The sequence below is a fragment of the Ovis aries genome, chromosome 17 (genome assembly GCF_016772045.2).
Source record: "Ovis aries strain OAR_USU_Benz2616 breed Rambouillet chromosome 17, ARS-UI_Ramb_v3.0, whole genome shotgun sequence".
Taxonomy (NCBI): Eukaryota; Metazoa; Chordata; class Mammalia; order Artiodactyla; family Bovidae; genus Ovis; species Ovis aries.
Genome location: NC_056070.1, coordinates 46,891,560 through 46,913,694, shown reverse-complemented (window position 1 = coordinate 46,913,694; position 22,135 = coordinate 46,891,560).

The window sequence follows — 22,135 nt, the reverse complement described above, 5'->3', positions numbered from 1 at the left end:
ATTACTGATAAATTTGATTTAAATGATAGCAGCTAATTATGATGGAATATTTAGTGTTTATCACACTCTGTTCTAAAAGCTTTACGCATATTATTTCATTTAATTTTCAAGTGACAGCTGAGAGACAATTGTTATTTTTGTTCCCAACTGAACAGCTTAAGGAAATAAAAGTTCAGAGAGTATAAGTAACATGCAAAATGTCATATGCTAAGAAGTACTAGAGACATTGAGGTGTTGTTTTTTTTTTTTTAAGGCACAGTCATATTTACAAGAAACTTGCAAAAAAAATCACCATTTAGTACTACAATAATAATTGTTTCAGATAAGAACCAACAGATGCTAAAATTAGTAGATGAAAGTTTGGTGAAAAACAGCTTTATTTACATAGTTTCAAAGTATCCTCCTCATAAGATATTTATTACTTACAAAGGGAAAAATAGTAACTTTACAGTAGAGAAATCTGGTCAACCTCACCTTAAAGTTGCATTATTCATTCATCCAGCATTTACTCCCTGCCTCAGAGGACACAAAGCTGAATAAAACACTGTCCTCGACTCAAAAGTCACTGAGAGTAACAATCAATCATCTCTACATTTCTTCTGCTGTAAAGGATGTTTGAGGTCAAGCCAACTTTCATTACTTGTTGAAAAGATTAAGAGTAGGTGTGAAGGGTGGGGGCCAATGCTTGTAGAATGAGATTGTGCAATGAACATGTTGTGTGTCTCTACTCCCACCAGGCACAAGTTGGAACCTGGAGAAAAAATCCAGTGAAGTCATGTTTATGTCAAGTCCTTTTCCTGTAAAGAGTTAAGCAAACAAAACTTCTCCACGAAGCCAAGAACTGTCCCTCCACAAGACACTCACATTCACAAAGAATTTCACATTCTTCTCACCTGTACAATGTAAATATTATTAATAAGAGCTATACTTTATTCTTTATACTTTATTAACAAGAACTATACTTTATATACATAAAGAAAGCTGAGCGCTGAGGAATTGATGCCTTTGAACTGTGGTGTTGAAGAAGACTCTTGGACAGCAAGGAGATGAAACCAGTCAATCCGAAAGGAAATCAGTCCTGAATATTCATTGGAAGGACTGATGTTGAAGCTGAAGCTCCAATACTTTGGCCACCTGATGCGAAGACCTGACTCATTGGAAAAGACTCTGACCCTGGGAAAGATTGAAGGCAGGAGGAGAAGGGGACAACAGAGGATGAAATGTTTGGATGGCATCACTGACTCAATAGACATGAGTTTGATCAAGCTCCAGGAGTTGGTGATGGACAGGAAAGTCTGGTGTGCTGCAGTCCATGGGGTCGCAGAGAGTCAGACACGACTAAGTGACTGAACTGAGCTGCTACTTTATTCATCTTTGTGTCCTAACCACACTGCACAGGGCATTCAGTGTACTATAGACTTCATGAACATTTTTGAATGAGCTGATTATGAAAACCCTAGCACTCTCTTAGTCTGAATCTAGCTTCTTAATGGCAAAAAGTTTGTTGTGGTGGAAATTCAGATATCAGTCATTATCCGATAGTTTACTACTACAGTAAAGCTGAATCCAAGTAATTGATTTTTATTTAAAAATGCAGAGAAAGAGCCTGCATTAGGCTATTTAACAGAGCAAGATGCTTTTCAACTGTATTCTGTGAAACCAAAAGATTCGTTTGGAGGACACTAAGTCATCCTATCTGGATATTTCATTTGTGGAATTAATGCTCCATATTTTAAGTGTTTTTAAAGTCCAGTTTCTAACCCAGTTTTTTCTCACCTTCTGTTTGCAAGTTACCTTCTCAGATTAGATTGTGTTCCTCTGTGGCATTTATTTATAAACACCTCCTAAGTGCTGACTCATTTCTTTAGTGAGCTAAGTTTACTGAACGCCCATTCTGCCCCAGTGGGAAACGCTAGTAAAACAAGTCGAACCTACTCACAGGAAGCTTAAAGTCAGGAGGAGGAAACAGACATTGGATAAGTATTGGCAAATGTGAGAGCATCAGGCCAGGTGGGAGGCATGGGAAACACCCAGGAGAGAGATCCAGTCACGGCTCCTCAAGGGACTCAGGGACTCCTCTGAGATAAAGAAACAAACAATAATCATGACAGAGGAGGAGGAGGAAAGAAGGAGAAAGGATAGGAGGAGAAGAAGGAGGAGAAAAGAAGTTGCCACTGTTTCATCTGAGCAGAAAAATAATGAGTTTCAGCATTAGACAAACCCAGTTTCCAATCCTAGGTTTTCTTCTTACTAAGAGTGGTACCTTTATACAAATTAATGTGTTTGTATCTTAATTTCCTCATCTTTCAGAGAGGGAGTACAATACCTATTTTTTTTAAAGAATTTTCATAAGAAATAAGGGGTTGTTTATTTAAAATTTTAAAACCTAAAAAATGTCTTTGAAAAGGATACTTGATCAAAATATCATGTTAACTGCTGCCTCTCCTTCTTGCTCCCAATTCCCAGGAGTTATGGGAAAATACGATTATATATATAATTAGATTTAAATCTTAAGGTCTGTGGAGTACAAGAATGGTGCCAACAGTAGAAGAGAAAATTCCAGAGGTACTTAAAAATAAGAACTCAGACTGGGTGAAGCAGAGTTACTCAGCATCCCATATGCCACCAGGAGACACTGGCTGCAAGGGACGGTAGACGTTAGATGCCTTCCGTAGAACCTCAATGTGGCTGGAAGGCAGGGACTGAGACAGAGAATGGAACTGAATATCGGCCAGAGTTCCTGTGTTGTTTGGTGGGTGAAGTTACTGATCGCTATTAGATATTAATAAAAATATAAAGTTGAAGTATGATTAACTTTTAAAATCATCTCTAGAAAAATATAGCCAGTATGTATGGCTAGCATAACAGTTTGTTGAAAGAAGTACATGGAATAAATAAACCAGTTTGGCTCAGTTTTCTTTTTTTAAAGAACAAAAAGGAAGCGTGGAAAAGAGACAACATGAACTAAACCGAAATAAGCGTATGCATGTAGAAAAATCATGAAATAAGGACTATTTACTTCCGTGGTGGCTCAGACGGTTAAGCTTCTGTCCACAATGTGGGAAACCCGGGTTCAATCTCTGGATCGGGAAGATCCCTGGAGAAGGAAATGGCAATCCACGCCAGTACTATTGCCTGGAAAATCCCATGGACAGAGGAGCCTGGTAGGCTACAGTCCATGGGGTTGCGAAGAGTTGGACACGATTGAGCGACTTCACTTTCACTTTAGCCAATTTTCCCTAAAAAAAGAAAAGTTACATCAACTTGGATGAAAAGAGAAACTCAGCTACATGCTTGTTACAAACAACACATTATAGATTTAAAAGTATGAAAATAGAAGAATGTAATAAGAAGGTATTGTTAACATTGGGCAAGTAAATTCTAAGTTAGAGTCTAGAGAAAAAAACCGCAAATTATCAAAGATGTAACTATTAAGAAAATGTGACAACCACAAAGTTTTATGCCCTAAAAGTTATGGGCCAATCTTGTATGTAAATATAAATATAAATTTCCTAGATAAATATTAGCAAACTGAGTCAGCAGCACATTAAAAGGATAACACATCAAGTCAAAGTTGACTTTATCCCAGAAGTCTTTAAAATAATGAAAGAAATAAAAGAAAGAAATAGAAAACTAAATATGAACAGTGCATCTTTTTTTTTTTTTTAAGTATAGTTCAGTTCAGTTCAGTTGCTCAGTCATGTCCGACTCTTTGCAACCCCATGGACTACAGCACTCCAGGCCTCCCTGTCCATCACCAACTCCCAGAGTTTACTCAAATTCATGTCATTGAGTTGGTGATGCCATCCAATCATCTCATCCTCTGTTGTCCCCTTCTTCTCCTGCCTTCAATCTTTCCCAGCATCAGGGTCTTTTTCAAATAAGTCAGATCTTCGCATCAGGTGGCCAAAGTACTGGAGTTTCAGCTTCAGCATCAGTCCTTCCAATGAATACTCAGGACTGATTTCCTTTAGGATGGACTAGTTGAATCTCCTTGCTGTCCAAGGGACTCTCTAGAGTCTTCTCCAACACCACAGTTCAAAAGCGTCAATTCTTCAGCACTCAGCTTTCTTTATAGTCCAACTCTCACATACATACGTGACTACTGGAAAAACCATAGCCTTAACTAGATGGATCTTTGTTGGCAAAGTAATGTCTCTGCTTTAAATATGCTGTCTAGGTTGGTCATAACTTTTCTTCGAAGGAGTAAGCGCCTTTTAAATTCATGGCTGCAGTCACCTTCTGCAGTGATTTTTGTAGTCCCCCAAAATAAAGTCTGCTACTGTTTTCACTGTTTCCCCATCTATTTGTCATGAAGTATAGATTTGCAAAAGAAACCCACTGAAATGCTAAGGTAAAAAATATAGTGATTGGGCAAAACATTTAATGGATGGAATGCAGAGCAGATCAGACTCAGTTGAAGAAGGAATTACAGAATTGGAAGATAAAGCTGAGGATATACTCACCATATGCCACAGAGAAAAAGGGGTAGGAAATGTAAGAGGGAAGTAGAGTTGTGGGATGGGCTGGCATATGCGCAGGGATGAGAGCTTAGTCTGAGGTGACTTTCCCTTCTTTTATCTTGCTCAAGTCACCCAACCTCCTCCTGTCTGCTCTTTTTCTCATTCCAACCTCCCTGCACTTTGTAACTTTTAATGAGATATTCCCTGTGTCTAGGTTTCTCTTCTGCCACTTCACTGGAATCATTTCCATTTTACAGGTATCAGCTCAAATACCACTTAATTCATCCAACAATATTTTCTATGTGCTTACTTTGGGTCCAGGCACTGCAGACACAGATCCAGAGAGAGTCCTTATTCTCATGCAGCTCATACTTATAATTTGGAGGGGGAGTACAGAGCAGATAAGACACAGGATGTAAATTTAGAAGAACATGTTAATTTGTGATGAGTAGATGGAGCAAACAAAACAGGACCTTTTCAGGGAGGTCTTCTTTGCCTATCTGATGATAAAGTGGCCCCTCTATTCTCTAAGACATTTGTCAATTTACTACACCTATTGAATATTACCTTAATACCTGATAATTCAGCTCCCTGAGAACACTGGAGAACAGAGACTTCGCTACTCTATTGGTGTCTATATTCCCACTACTAAGAATGCACTATGTACTAGTCTATGAATGGAATGGAATTTTCAAACCAGTAAATGATTTTCAGCGGCTCTCAGATGCAAGTACTGGCTTCAGGAAGCTAAATTTTAGCCTAAGCATCTCTTGAATCATTCTCCCCCACACACCACCCCCCATTGCCAGTGCAGTGTTGATAAAATGTTTAAGAGCTAACTTTTCAGGAAAACAAAGCAATGGAAAAAATAAGTAGATTTGCAGTGTTTGCCAATTTCCCTGATGGCTCAGTGGTAAAGAATCTGCCTGTGATGTAGGAGACCTGGGTTCAATTCTTGGGTTGGGAAGTCCCTGGGGAAGGAAATGGTAACCCACTCTAATATTCTTACCTAGAAAATCCCATGGAACCTAGCAAGATACAGTTCATGGGTTCACAAAAAGAGTTGGGCACGACTTAGCAACTAACAAAAAAATGATGCAAACACTCCCATCACAGCCAATTTCAAGATACCAACTTGACATCAGCAGTTAGAGCTGGGAAAATATACCCTGCAGCCTTGCATTACACAGCATTTCCTCCCTATGAATAAAGCAGATGTGATGAACCTCATGAGCATAGATCGGGGACTTCCCCAGTGATCCAGAGGTTAAGACTTTGCCTTGCAATGCAGGGGACAGGGGTTCAATCCCTGGTCAGAAACTATGATGCCACATGCCACGGAGCAATTAGGCCTTTGTTCCACAACTACTGAGCCTGCGTGCCACGGAGAAAGATCCTGCATGATGCAAAGGTCGATCCCTCATACCGCAACTCAGGCCCGATGCAGCTAGACAGGTGTTATCATTTTTTTTTTTAAAGAATAGCAGTAATAAAACATTCTTTAAAAGAGCATAGGGCATAGTAAAATGGAGTAAAATAATTAAGAACTCATAAACTTCAAGGATTTATTACCTTTGTTTCTAACATGAGGTAAAAGTATCAGTCATTCAGATCTTTCCGACTCTTTGCGATCCCATGGACTATAGCCCACCAAATTCCTTTGTCCACAGGATTTCCCATGGACAATACTAGAGTGGGTTGCCATTTCCTTCTCCAGGGGATATTCATGACTCAGGGATTGAACAAGCATCTCCTGCATGGCAGGTGGATTATTTGCAATCTGAGCCGCCAGGGAAGCCCCCATTTCTAGCATACTTTATTTAATTGTAAATATATACTTTAGTTTTTAGTAATGGCCATGTTTAATAACTGGCTCAAAATATTCCTGAAAAGTAATAATCGGTCCTCATGGGCCAGTTTGAACAGAATCCATCACACCACTGACCGACGCTGAGAATTAGAGAGAGGAAAAAGCCAGGTAGTTAGCCCTCTCCTATGGTTTAATATCAAATCGCAGGAAGTGCCTTCATTCACTCACACAGGGAAGGGCAAACACCAAAAGGCACATTTGAGTACAGAGGAGGGGTATGCTATGCCATTCGATTGTACTAACGGGACTCAATCAGCAAAACCTCCTTTTATGAGTCACATCCTTGCAGAATTTGAGATAAATGGGCTCCAGAATCCCAGCTAATTCAGCTAATAGGAATGCAAACATTGATCTAAATTGAGGCCCAGAGAACGGTCTCTTACATCTTCCTCGCCCCAGGGGGGATGAATGGAAAAGATTACTTGTGGATTATAATTGCTTAAAATAGGTTGTGATGTAAAAATCTAATCCCGTCTCCTCTTCAATAGTAAAGTTCTACAGACAGAGAAATTATGCTTAATGCCAGTGTCTTGAAGGTAAAAAGAAAATTCTGTTCTCCCTTTGGGGGAAGAGAAAGGACATCTTTTTAGAGCTGTCAGAATTCACAAGCCATAATAAATTATTCTTTTTCATTACTGACTTATTAAGCAGGCTGCTTGGTGTAATGGCAGAAAATTTCTGTTTAATTTTCAGAGTATTAGACTACTGTGATTCTTGATCTGATATCAACTCGAGTTATTTTAAAAAAGAATGTATTTAATGTCATGCATTAGGGTCTGTCTTTACTAAATTCTTCCCAGTACAGGGTTGAAGCATTTATGTAATATGGTCATTGTTTGGCTGGAAGCCAGGCATCAGCCCCATTCTTGGGATAGTTTCTATCAGGAGTGTACCCCTCATCCCCAAGGCTCCACTCTTATACTGACTGGCAGGTGGATAGATCACTTATAAAATACTGAAATTGTGTCCGGAAATCCCAAGCCAGAGTCCTAGGGGCCAAAGAATTCTCATTTTCCCTGGAATTAGAATCATTTTACTGCAATGATTCTAATTCCAATATTTGGCCACCTAATGTGATGAGGCAACTCACTGAAAAAGACCCCAATGCTAGGAAAGAATGAGGGCAGGAGGAGAAGAGGGCGACAAAGGATGAGATGGTTGGACAGCATCATCAACTGGATATGAGTTTGAACAAACTCCAGAAGATACTGAGAGACAAGAAAGCCTAGTGTGTTACAGTCAATGGAGTCGCAAAAAGTTGGATACAATTTAGCAACTGAACAACAACAATTCTGTTACAGTCATCATTTCTGCTGATGAGGTGGTCTCAAGCTGACTTTTCTTCATTCTACTCACAGATCTTGTATTAAACAGCATTTACCAAGCTCTTATGAGGGAATGCTCCAGCCCTCCAGGAGGTTTTTAATTATCCTGGGGAAGACAATATACATGAGATCCAAATGACATATTAGCTGTACCGGGCAGGTGTGGGAAAGCTTAGAGGAGCATCAGTGATCCATACACCCCATGAGGGTCTGTTGGTGTTCACCCACCAGGTTCATTGCTGCTGTCTTTATGGATTTTGTGGAATTTACCTAGATGAAAATTATAAATAAATCTAGTGGCTTATTTCCTTTCATAATGAGTTATAACTATATTTTACTGAACTGGCAGATTTATCTTCATCGTGTCTGACTCTTTGTGACCCCATGGATTGTAGCCCACCAGGCTCTTCTGACCCTGGGATTTTCCAGGTGAGAATACTGTAGTGGGTTGCCATTTCCTTCTCCAGGGGATCTTTCCAATTCATGGATCAAACCTGGGTCTCCCTGTATTGCAGGCAGATTCTTTACTATCTAAGCCATCAGGGAACCATTTAATAATTAGGTGTTACCCTATTCCAGATAATATAATTTCTACTGAAGCTCATTTTGTAAATCAACCTCTAAATTTGCAGAAATTGGTCAGATATAAACTAAATGTATGATAGTCAAGTGGATAAGCTTGGGACTCCTTTTTTTTTTTTTAAGTATAATTATTTTACCATGTTGTGCTGGTTTCTGCTGTACAACAGTTAATCAGCTAGATGCGTACATATATCTCCTCCCTCTTGGACCTCCCTCCAGCCGCTCTACCCCACCCCTCGAGGTCATCACAGAGCACTGAGCTGAGCTCCCTGTGCTCTACAGCAGCTTCCCACTGGCTGTCTGCTTTACACATGGCAGCGCATATATGTCAATGCTACTGTCTCTGCTCGTCCCACCGTCTCCTTCCCCCACTGTGCTTACATGTCTGTTCTCTATGCCTGCATCTGTACTCCTGCCTGGAAATAGGTTCGTCTGTATTATTTTTTTCGATTCCACACATATGCATTAAGGAAGTTGGGGCTTTTAACCATATGCTAAATATCTCCTTTATGCACATGAATATTCAGCTTTCTTTTCCCTGATTTAGTTGGCCAAATAGTAGACACCATCCCTGCCATCCTCTATGATGGTCTGCTCTTGAACTCTATATTGAATTGGCAGAAAAGTTTGAAAATCTATGGAAAAACCCAAAAAACTTTTTGGCCAACCTGATATTTTATACATGGTGCTTTTTTATTTTTTAAACTGAAGCATAGTTGATTTACAATCTTGTGTTAATTTCTACTGTACAGCAAACTGATTCAGTTATATGGTAAAGAAGATGTGGTACATAGAAACAATGGCATACTTGTCAGCCATAAAAAAGAAGGAGACAACCAAATGATGCTTTATATTACAAGGGCCACACCGAAGATAAACACCACCCATTCTCCATGAGGAGAGAGACTCTGTCTCGATCACTGCTGACCCCTCACCACCTAGAAGCGTGTCTAGCACACAGGGAACATTCAAGAAGTAAGCACTGAGTGAGCAAGACCAACTGGGTGCCCACTTACCTGCAACACGCATCCAGTGGAAGTAGCTGGGTCATCCACAGATAAATTAATTCAGCTAAAGAAAAGCGCTTTGAAGAAAATAAAATGGGGATGAAAGGACAGAGAGGAACATCACACTGGGAGGTGGGGTGGGTCATGAGGTGTGTGCCTGGATTCTTAGGGGGTACACTTGGCTGAGTCCCAACTAACCAGAAGAGCCAGTTCTGTGAGCTAGTCTTTGAGGAAGGGTGGGGACAGCAACCAATATCACCTGGAGGAGGGGAGCATGAAGGCCAAGTTGAGCGCACGAGAGTCGGGCAGGGCCCACGGCATGTAGGGCTCTGCAGCCACTTAGTAAGGAGTTTGGATTTTCTTCTGAAAGAAGTAATGAGCCACTGAGAGTTTAAGCAAGACAATGACATGAACTTTATTTTAGAAAGATCCCACTGGTGGCAGGGTTAGGAGGACCAGAGGTTAGGAAGGGAAACCAGGAGGCCCTGAGATTCTGACTGTCCTCCAGGTAAGAGATGACCCAGCTTGAATTTGAGCAGAAGTGGATATGAATAGAAGCGGTGTCCTTGGAACGTATTTTAAAGGTTGAAAGAACAGGTCTTCCTGACTGGCTGGACATGGGTGAGTGGATGGCGGTGAGTTAGTATCGAGAACAACACCTATGTTTTTGGCACATACAACTGGTGGATGGACTTGCCATGACGGAGCATGAGGAAGACACGGAAAAGAGCAAGTTTGGGGAAGCAGTGGATGAAGAAGGAGGACTCGTCTTGCCTATGGAATGGTTTTATGTTTACCCTTTTCTACCTGTGACCAGCATTATTCCTTGGGATGGAACCACCTCCTCACTGGCCCATGGCTGGCCTCTCAAGATGGTGCCAGGAAACACAACACTCAGCCTTCAAGGAAAGAGAGAAGTTCCTTGCCAAAGAATTCCAGGCCATTTCAGAGGAGGTGAGGTTTGTTTGAATAAAACCCAGTTCTCCTGGGTTGCCACCATCTGTCTGTTCCCCAGGAGCCCTGCCCCCATGGACACCTGGGTGTCATGGACTTGGAGTAGGTGGTCCAGTTTGCAGATGGTGGAGAAGGGGTAGGAATTGTATTCACAAAACCCAGTGATCCAGAAAACCATTGTGAGGCAGGATTTTCAATTTCAACAAGGGTGGGGGGAAATTAAAGGGTGGTGTGTTGTCGAGATGGGGGAGAAGCAGAAACAAAAATAACAAGGCCATTAATCTTTCATTAAGTTAAAGGGATGAAAAGGAACTGCTTTAAAGTATCATTCTTCCCCAGCACCACAAGCATGTTGCCCCCTGCTGACTTCAAAGGCCCTGACGAGAAGTTGGTTAATGTTGTTGGCACAATATCAGGCCGTGGTTTACTTTTGCTTAAGTATGATCTTTTTTTTTTTTTTTTCTCCCCTTCTCAACAAAGAAAGCGTCAGGGTCGGGCACTCTGATGGGAGGAGGCTCACCACGTAAAAGATGCCTTTGTGTTGTGTGCAGAGGCCTTCCTGAGGTTGGCTCTGCGAACACACGCTGTTTGCACACTGTTTGTCACAGACCCAAGAAACCACCGCCACACGCACACACAAAAGTCTGCCAGAAAGAGCAGAGAGATTAAGATCATTGTCTTCACTCGCTCTCTACTTTCCGCTTCCAGGGAATCAGGCCCAGTCCCCGACTTGGCATCTAGGCTCCTGGTTGCCCTGATGGAGATGCAGTTTGCAAGAGAGCATTGCTTTTCCATCATCTCCCACCTGTTCAGTGCTTTTCAGCCCAGGATCTCTCACCTGTTTGGGGGCTGCAGGGAGGGAGCTTTGCTGCTTTTGGAGGCTGTATTTGTCTTCAAGGTAGTGCTGTTTACACTGAAAGCAAAGCTAATTGGTGGTGAGTGGCAGGGTTTTGTGGTTAGGCCCTGGCTCTGTGTTGGCAGCTGCTGAGTGTTGAAGGCAAGCTATCCTATCTGGCAAGTGCAAATGCCTCAGGGCAGAGGGAGAATGAGGAGGGGGTGTCTGAGAGGGTCTGATGACCTGCTTGAAGACACCATTGCTGGAAGCCCACCAGAGGGCTCCTGCTATATGGGAAAGTTGTTTCAAAGCCTTCTCTTTTGTTTTCATGAAAAAAAAGCAGGGAGAATAGGAAGGAAACCAGTTGCTGTCTTTTAAGAAAGATCCTTCAGGGACTTCCCTGGTGGTCCAGTGGTTAAGACTTTGCCTTCCAATAAAGAGGGTGAAGTTTGATCCTTGGTTGGGAAACTAAAATTCCGAATGCCTTGGGACCCAAAACCTAAAACATAGAAAATTCAGAAGCAATATTGTAACAAATTCAACAAAGACTTTCAAAATGGTCCATATCAAGAAAAAAAAATTTTTTTTAAGAGAAAGATGCTGTAAATTCAATTCTCTAAGTGCCATGCTTGTTGGGTGTCATCACAGGTAAGGGTTATGTCTTTCAGACCCAGAGGGAGGTGACCAAGGGCCACCTGGTATTCCCAGGATTGTTCTAGAATACACAGAATGAACAGTCTCTGCCATCCTTGCTGTCTGCTTTCTTTAGCATCTTCACCCCGCACAATAGATTGTTTGCAGTCAGATTAAGCCAGGTTTGATCCAGGCTCTGTAGTTACCCCCTTGTGAGATGCTGAGCAAGCTGCTCACGTGCCATCCCCTGTTCTCCACTTGGTAGAGTGACAAAACTGTCTCCCAGGGCAACTGCGAGGACGGGTGGGGACAAAGGGCATGGAAGCACCCAGCATCTACACAGGGTTCAGTGAGGGCTGGCTGGTTCCCACCACCATCACAGACAGGGACTGTGTCTGCCGAACGGCCATGGGAAAGGGCACAGGCAATGTTAGCTTTGCCAAAAAATATTTACTTTAGCGAAAGGGAGGGAGGTGACAGTTTGTTTTTTTAAAAACATCACACATAGAGGTTTAAATAGGATTTCATAACAGCTTCCCTCTGCATAAAGAACCAAACAGGGCAACTCAGAGAAGTAGGAATAATTTACGGGGAAGAGAGGGGAGGCACAGAAATAGATTCTTCCATGGGGCCTAGGGATGTGGTGTCGGAGCCTCGGCCACTTGGGAACCAGGTGACATGAGGCAGGTTCCTTGCGGGGCTTTCTTGTGAATGTGTAGGACAGGGTGCCTGCACACAGCACCCACTCAGGGTGAGCGGTTCACATCATCATCATCTTTGTTTAGTAAGATAGCCTTGACCCAACCTAGACCCTTTGGAACGGAGAGCTCCTAATTTGCAGTTATACAAGAGGTGTGGATTATTATTATTATTTTTTTTAATGTTTAAATATTTTCCATTAAAAATTTTTTTTAATTTAATTTTTTGAAATCTTTTATTGGAAGGATTATTAATAGCAGCATGAGGAATCCCAATCCATCAGGTCCCTAGTTTTCCCCAGAACCCCACCAGCATATTCTCAAGTGTACAACTTTGCCATTGGGATTTTCAAGGCACAATGAGAAGCTAAACAGGGCCTTGCTGCCCAGGTGAATTCTGACCTGCTGCTAGCTTGCTGCACAGGGCTGAGCCCTGTTTCACCTTTATAGGCGTTCCAGCTGTCCCAGGTGGTATGGGGTTTCAGCAGGGCATTCCCTTGGGGGAGAATGGGGACAACCAACACTGACAGGCAGGTGGGTAGATAGATGGATATGGGCCCAGGTATGAGTATAGATATGGGTTTAGGTATGGACATGGGTATAGATATGAGTATGCGTCGGGAGGAGGGCACAGCAACCCACTCCAGTATTCTTGCCTGGAGAATCCCAAGCACAGAGGTGCCTGGTGGGCTGCAGTCCATGGGGTTGCAAAGAGTCGGACACAACTGAAGTGACTTAGCATGCATGAGTATGGGTAATGATATGGATATGGTTATGGGTGTAGATATGGGTCTGTTTATAGATAAGGGCCTGTATGTTGATAAGGATATATGTATTGATAAGGATATGTGCATTTATAAGTATATGTGTATAGATATGGATGTGGATATGTGTATTGATAGGGTACATATATAGATATGGATATGGGTGTAGATAAGGATACAAGTGTAGATATTGGGTATGTGTATTGATAAGGGTACAATTATGGATATTGGCATGGGTATGTATATGAATAAGTGTGTAGATACAGATATATAGATATAGGTCCAGATATACAACATGGGCTTCCCAGGTGGCTCAGTGGTAAAGAATCTGCCTGCCAATGCAGGAGACTCAGGAGACACAGGTTCGATCCCTGGGTTGGGAAGATCCCCTGGAGTAGGAAATGGCAACCCACTCCAGTATTCTTGTCTGGGGAAAATCCCATGGACAGAGGAGGCTGGTGGGCTATAGTCTGTGGGGTCGTAAAGAGTTGGACATGACTTAGCAATGCACATGAGCACACACGTGCAGATATATGATATAGATACAGGCGTATATACAGACACAGATATATAGATAGAGATAAAGATGTAGATATAGCATTTTTTTTTTTCAAAATGGGTCACTGGTGGACAGGCAATATCATTCGAAAGCTGGGAGGAGGCTGATGAAAAAGATATTTGGAAGGCATTCAGTGTTTGGGGATCTCCAAATAAGTGATTCCAATGCTGCTGGTACAGGAAGCATTTTTAAAAGATTAACTTTCTTAAATTTCAGTTGACTTCTCCCTAGGTTCGATCCCTGGGTTGGGAAGATTCCCTGGAGAAGGAAATGGTAACCCACTCCAGTAGTCTTGCCTAGAAAATCCCGTGGATGGAGGAACAGGCTACTGTCCATGGGGTCACACAGAGTCGGACACGACTGAGTGACATCACTTTCTCTTCGTTTCAGTTTTGAAAATGGGTGTATTTCCTAGGTCAAAGTGTCTGTAAAATAAACACTGAAATGCCTAACTCTCCACTCCTAATTCTGGACGCTACTTTGGCCATGAGAATCTAAATTTGTATCTATATGTCATTCTGGGTAGGCTAAGTTAATTGCAGTAATAAACAGCTGCAAAACTAAAGTGATGAAATAAAGCAGGTTTTCCTCTTGCCCGATTCCAAGTCCATTGCAAATCTCTGGGGGTCCAAAGGGACTACAAGATAGACTGGTTCAAGCAAGAGAGAAGAGCAGCTGAAGCTTTGCCAGGTTCTGTGGCACAGGAAAAAGTGATACAATAGGGCCTGAAGGTGGTCTGGGTCCTGGGCATAACTCACATTGTTTCTATTCAGCACTCAACTTATACATAGGATCCAGGGGGCCCAGACTCAAGACTTGGAGTACTACTGATACTTAAATACTACCACCACTCCTAAATTCTTCCCGAGTGGTCTCTCCAGGCTGAACCTCTCCCCTAAACTCCAGACTCATATACCCAACAGCCTTCTTAATACTTCCAAAAGGTAGCACTCAAAGGTAACATTCCCAAATCCAAACCTCTGGTATTTCCCTCCAAACATGTTCCCAATTCAACTGATGGTGATTCTGTTCTTCTAGTGTGTTACTCAGACCAAAATTCTTAGACCCATCCTTGACACATCTCTTCCTCTCAAAGTGAAGTGAAGTGAAGTCGCTCAGTTGTGTCCGACTCTTTGTGACCCCATAGACTGTAGCCTACCAGGCTTCTACGTCCATGGGATTCTCCAGGCAAGAATACTGGAGTGGGTTACCATTTCCTTCTCCAGGGGATCTTCCTGACCCAGGGATGGAACCCAGGTCTCCTACATTGGAGGCAGATGCTTTAACCTCTGAGCCCCAAAAGATGAGCAAACTCTATAAGCTTTCTCCTCAAAATACACAGGACCTGGCCTTCTACTGCTACTGCTCTGCTCCAGGCCAGCCTCTCTCTTACTCATATTATTGCAATAGTCTCCAGAACAGTCTTGGTTTCCATCCTTGCAATCTTCAGGCTTAACTGCAGTAACAAAGGGATCACAAGATAGACTTGTTCAAACAAGAGACAAGAGCAAAGATTATAACTCTCTCCAGACTGCCCAGAGAGGCAATCTGGGGTGGATGGAGTGTGTGCTAAGTTGCTTCAGTTGTGTCTGACTCTGTGAGACCCTATGTACTGCAGCTTTGTCTCTTCTTTGAACCAGTTTATCTTGTGGTCCCTTTGTTACTGCAGTTAAACCGGTACCCTCTACCCTTGACTGTAACAATATAGAGCTAGGGGTAGGGCCAAGGTTGGTCTTTTGATGATAGTGGTTGATGGAGAATGGGGGTCACCAATGGGGAAATCCTTGCCTAGGAAAGTGGACATTGTCCACCAAAATGTGCTAAGAGATATTTCATCAAGCACACATATTTTCAGAACAATTAAGAGTCTGTGGTCTTTATGTCAGCAGTCAATAAGAAAAGGCAATACATTGAAATTTAAGGGGAAAACAGCCCTATCAGAGTTTTAGCACAAGCTTTCCTTCACCTAATTTTTTTTTACTTTTCTCAGGTTTTGCAAGAGAAAGGTCTTTGGAAGGCAGAACAAAGGGACTGTATACCTTTAACCTGTACATTTATGTGTTTATACATTTCTCCTTTCGCCCCCAGCTCCTGTTATTAACTTCAGATGTTTGTCCATTTCAAAACTTTATAGATCTGAAAATTGAAAAACCTTACGTATCTTCATTTTCTGATCTGGTCACTATATTCTAGAATATTATCTTCCCCGTTATCACAAAAGCAATCCTTTGAAACTGTCTCCTTGGAGAGTTGACTTACACATGAAGAACTGTTCTCGTACCTACCGGGCTGGGAAAGGCATTAAGGTACAGAAGTGATATTGCATTAAAGTAGCCCAGGAGAGTGGGGGGTGGGGCTTGAAAATCATGGAATCAAAGGAAAATGATCCAATATTTCAAACAAAATCAGGTCTCGTATATTTCTGCTCCATTACAATAGGGTAAGTTAGATCTAGTCTTACCGAGGCTGCGATCTTAGATGTGGAACTCTGTAAGTGCTTGAAATGTCTTCTATTTTATTACATATACAAAGGAGCTCTTTAATACAGCTACTGTCTGTGACACGGAAGTCATAGCTCAATTTTCTTTTTCAACTAAAACCACTCTAAACTGGAAAGCTATCCCACTACTGAAGAAGTTATCGCTCCAGTATTCCCCATGGGTGAATAAGCAATATACCTTATCCTTTTTTTTTTTTTTTTGTCTTTTTAAGAAACCATTCATTAACTAAATTACCCAAATAGTCTACCTGTCTTATGTGAGCTGCATATTTTTATGAGTTTTAATATCTGTAAAATATTCTTTCGGTCAAAACTGAAAGCTACAGAGTAGGCGTTTTCTCTCACCTTGGAAAGTAAGGCTTTGTGATTATAAATAGCTTTTTCCTCCTTTTGCTAAGCTTTGAAGAAATTTAATTTATTGATGGTTTTAGAAAGTAAACTTTCTGGGATGTAATTACTTTTTTACAATTTATCAATGAGCAGACCATCTGTTCACTATCTGCCCCATAAAAACAAATCCAAAGTTAATGAACCCCCCAAATTTTAGAAATCAAAGATGAAGTTGACACAGGGCAAATTTATCCATATAATTGACTGGTTTTATGCCCAATCTCTGAGAATCATGTCTTCTGTCGTTTTTGAATACATCAATACAGGGAGTAACATGTAACAGCTACTGTTTTACAACTGGTTGACCTTAAAAACAGTGAGAAAACTCAATCTTTTCACATTCATTCAACAAATATTTATTGAAAATCTGCTCTGTGTTGGCAATCACACTGTCTCTGTTCTCATGAAATTAACAATCAAATGGGACCGACAATGAATAAACAGCCACAAGGGGACATAGCAAGGCTGTGCACTCAAATCCTTTTTATCAGGGAAAACATTAGGGTATCGTATAAATGGGCTCCTTAATTGGGATGTTGGGAAGATTTACTGTGGAAATGACATCTAAACAGATTCCTAAGGAATAAATATGAATTTTCCTAATTGAATGTTACTTTTACCACTCTGAGCCAGGGAAACATGAGAGAAAGCTCCAAAGACTGCAAAAAATTTGGTATGGCTGGAGTGTAGACCATGAGCATATAGTAGCCAAGGATGACGACTGAGAAACCAGCAGGGGCCAGGTGGTGAAAACCTGACGGTGTCCTGAACTAGATCGATGGCTGTGAGGAGGGAGAAAAGGGAACTGGTGTGAGAGGCAGTCGAGTGATGGGACAGATAGAACTAGATGCCTTGTTAGATGGTGGGCAGGGTTGGGGGGTGGGTGAGGGAAAGAATGGAGGATGGCTCACAGACTTCTGGATGGACCAAGATAGGGAACCCAAAGGGGAAAGGGCTGAGTCTCATTTTGAATTTATTGAGTTAAGCTACCTGGAGATTTCTAAGAGACAATGTATAGCTCCCAACTGGACAAGTGACTCTATATGAACTTACTCCTCTCAGAATGGAAACTCACCTTTATCCATTCAGGTTAGGCTAAGTCTCTTCAGTCGTGTCCGACTCTGTGTGACCCTATGGACTATAGCCCACCAGACTCCTCTGTCCATGAGATACTCCAGGCAAGAATACTGGAGTGGGTTGCCCTGCTCTCCTCCAGGGGATCTTCTCCAACCAGGGATCGAACACATGTCTCTTATGTCTCCTGCTCTGGAAGGCGGGTTCTTTACCACTAGCCCTACCTGGGAAGCCCAGAGATGTCTTTTTATCGTTGGAGTGCCTAGGCCTAATATAGTTTGCTTTCTATCTGGAAATAGTTGTCTACTTCCAGGTTTATAATATATCCCATGTATTTAACTTGTTGCTTTGAGATTTGTGCTTTTTTCTGGGAGACCCTATAACCCTGAGTCCCCCCAAAATTAAGAATTTCAGTGGTATTCTGATCTGAGACCTCCATGGGGGGTTACATATTAAAATATCTCCATACTGTAGAATAGCCCCTTCTTTTAGGCATTTCCCTTAGTTCTTTTCCTAAGGCCTGAGTGAACAAGGGTGGGCTGTCCCAAACCCCCAAAGGTTGGGTTACTACAAAACACAGGAATATCTGGGTGGGTAAGACATGAGCTCGTTCATCCTGATGCCTGTGCATATTGTATTTTGTAAGGCATAGGCTTTGTCAACTCCTCATTAGAATGACAGAAAACAAGTTTAGTAAGAAATCTTGAAAGTTAATCTTCTCTGACCTGTTCTTGTGTATCCTTCATGTGTTCCCAGCAGGGGCTCCCTCAACCTCAGCCTGCAAAGCTCCAGGGACCAGATATTCACAATTTCCAGAAGCAGCATGGTCTGTCTCACAGCACTCCTAATTTCCAGAAATTTCTCCATTACATTCAATTAAATTGATCACTTTATAAATTTCTTCTGCTTGGGAATGATGAACAGAAATTTTGAAGTCAAACTTCATAGGTTCCAATTCCTGCCCTGACAATAATAGGTCATGTGACGGGCAAAAACTTGAGGTCGGCTGTCTCAGTCCCTTCTGTAGAATAAATGTGGATATCAGAACCAGCATCGCAGAGCTGTTGCTAGGAAGAACCCAGATGGTACATACAAAGTGTCAGGATCTGAGCTCAGTAAACGTTAACCATTTAGCATTTAGCTTAAATGATAATTTAAAACAAAATTTTTTTAATCAAATAGTCTTAACACATCCTACCCTTTGAAATACTTCAAGGAGACTCATGTCAACCCTGAAAGTATCTCTTCTAAATTCTGTGACTGTCTTCCCATCTTCTCATCTGACACAGCTTGACATGCCTTCACCGTGTTGCTGACTTTCCTTTGCATATGAGTTTATTTATATCCCCTAAATCCAGTCTATTTATACCCCTCCCCTCAGAGAGTGGGGCCCGGAAAAGGATGGAATACTCCACAATGGTATGTCCTGAGCAAGATGGAGAGGGCTTATCACTTCCTTTTTTCTTTATGCTGAAGTCTTGTGAAGGCCACACCAGGTGCCCCTCACTGTGATTGTTGTTATGGTCACAGCATGTGGCTGATGGATGGGGAATTCAATGCTGAGTACATTGAAATCCACAGTGCTACTCCCATTCACGGTGGAAAGCAGAGCAATCTGAAGCCGAATCCTTTCTCCATCCTATGGAGATGTATGATGTTCAGCACTCTTTCTGTGCCTTAATTTCATCATCAATAAAATAATAGAATTCTAGTTTTCTGCGATCCCACTCCTGGGCAAATATTCAGAGAACACTCTAATTTGAAATGATATGTGCACCCCAATGTTCATAGCAGCACTATTTACAATAGTGAAGACATGGAAGAAGCCTAAATGTCCATCCAAAGATGAATGGATAAGGAATCCGTAGTACATACATGGAAAGGAATATATTACTCAGCCACACAAAAAAGAATGAAATAATGCCATTTGCAGCAACAGGGACGGACCTGGAGATGATCACAGTAAATGAAGTATGTCAGACAAAGACAATTTTTGTATGTCGCTTATATGTGTAATCTAAAATATGATGCCAGGGAAATTCTTTACAAAAAAAAAATCAGACTCACAGACATAGAAAACAAACGTATGGTTGTCAAAGGGGAAGAGGGATGGGGAGGGAAAAGTATGCACTACTATACATTAAATAAACAACAAGGATCTCATTGTATACCACAAGGAAACTATACTCAATATTTTGTAATAACCCATAAGGGAAAAGAATCTAAAAAAGAATATATGTCTATATATACTCTATACATATATATATAGCTGAATCACTGTTCTGTACACCTGAAACTAAGATAACATTGTAAATCAACTGCACTCCGATAAATTTTTTTAAAAAACATGGTGTGATGATAGCTACACCTACCTTACAGAGGTTGTTGAGATTGAAAAGTGTTAGTACATGTCAATTATTGGCAGTGTGCCTGGCACACAGTAAGCCAAGTAACAAATGTTATGTATTATTATTACCCTTTAAATTACATTTTCTATTCCATGTGTTAATTCTGCCCTGATGTGGGTTTCAAAAATACAAATTTGTTTCCGTGCAGTTGGTGTATTAGGAGACAATTTGAACGTAACATGGAACTCACATTTGCTCAGGGGCAGCTTCGTCTTTGAGAAATGCTAGGGGAGTACAGACAGAGAAGGCAATGGCACCCCACTCTAGCACTCTTGCCGGGAAAATCCCACCGGTGGAGGAGCCTGGTGGGCTGCAGTCCATGGGGTTGCGAAGAGTCAGACACGACTGAGTGACTTCACTTTCACTTTTCACTTTCATGCATTGGAGAAGGAAATGGCAACCCACTCCAGTGTTCTTGCCTGGAGAATCCCAGGGACGGGGGAGCCTGGTGGGCTGCTGTCTATGGGGTCGCATGGAGTTGGACACAACTGAAGCGACTTAGCAGCAGCAGCAGCAGCAGCAGCAGGGGAATACAGAAAACTACAGGTGATGAATCAGGCAGAAAGAATACACACAGTGCACACAAGCATGCACACACACACACGCACACACGCACACACTCACACATTAAGCAGTGACCTGGTTCACACAGGTTTCATGAGATACACCTGAGATATGGGCTGACTTCATTTCCTTCAATTTCGGGAAACATTTTCACCACCTCATGATAACTCATCAGCTATAATGCTTCTGAGGCCACAGGCAAACATCAGGTCTTTAATCAGGTAAAGTGCCATAGTCATTGTAGTATTAATGTATTCTTGCAGTTATTTAACATGTGTAAAGCCATGCTGGCATTTTTATTCTGTTTCTATTGATATCTTTTCTACAAAGCATTCCTGATGAACTTTTTGAGCATTATGTTCCAACCCTATTTTTCTCATAAACTGTGTGATTTATATTATGTGAGTTTTCATAGCACTGTGGTTTCTAGGCAGGCATATGATACATTACAGCAGAACTGATGATCATTCTCTCTGCTAAGTTTTCTAAACTCTCAGAATATCTAGATCCTTGATTCTGCTATTTAGAATATTTGCTGTTTTCTAACTTCCTGTTATGCATGAATTTGATGTGAATAATCACATTGTGCTTAGTTGAATAACATTGTGCTTAGTTGCTCAGTCATATCGAACTCTTTGTGACCCCAAGAACCTGAGCCCGCCAGGCTCCTCTGTCCATGGGATTCTCCAGGCAGGAATACTGCAGTGGGTTGCCATGCCCTCCTCAAATAATCACATTCAGTTCAGTTCAGTTCAGTCGCTCAGTCGTGTCCGACTCTTTGAGACCCCATGAATCGCAGCACACCAGGCCTCCCTGTCCATCACCAACTCCCGGAGTTCTCTCAGACTCACATCCATCGAGTCCGTGATGCCATCCAGCCATCTCATCCTCTGTTGTTCCCTTCTCCTCCTGCCCCCAATCCCTCCCAGCATCAGAGTCTTTTCCAATGAGTCAACTCTTCACATGAGGTGGCCAAAGTACTGGAGTTTCAGTTTCAGCATCATTCCCTCCAAAGAAATCCCAGGGCTGTTCTCCTTCAGAATGGACTGGTTGGATCTCCTTGCAGTCCAAGGGACTCTCAAGAGTCTTCTCCAACACCACAGTTTAAAAGCATCAATTCTTCGGCACTCAGCCTTCTTCACAGTCCAACTCTTACATCCATACATGACCACAGGAAAAACCATAGCCTTGACTAGATGGTCCTTTGTTGGCAAAGTAATGTCTCTGCTTTTGAGTATGCTATCTAGGTTGGTCATAACTTTTCTTCCAAGGAGTAAACATCTTTTAATTTCATGGCTGCAATCACCATCTGCAGTGATTTTGGAGCCCAAAAAATAAAGTCTGACACTGTTTCCACTGTTTCTCCATCTATTTATCTGTAAATCATCAAGGGGAGAGGCTATACTCTGGGAGAGGGTCTGACAAAATTGAAAAAGGCATTTCCTGCAGCAGAATGTGTCTTCCACATAATCATGAGGTTTAAATACTGTTATCAGTTGAATAAGCTGC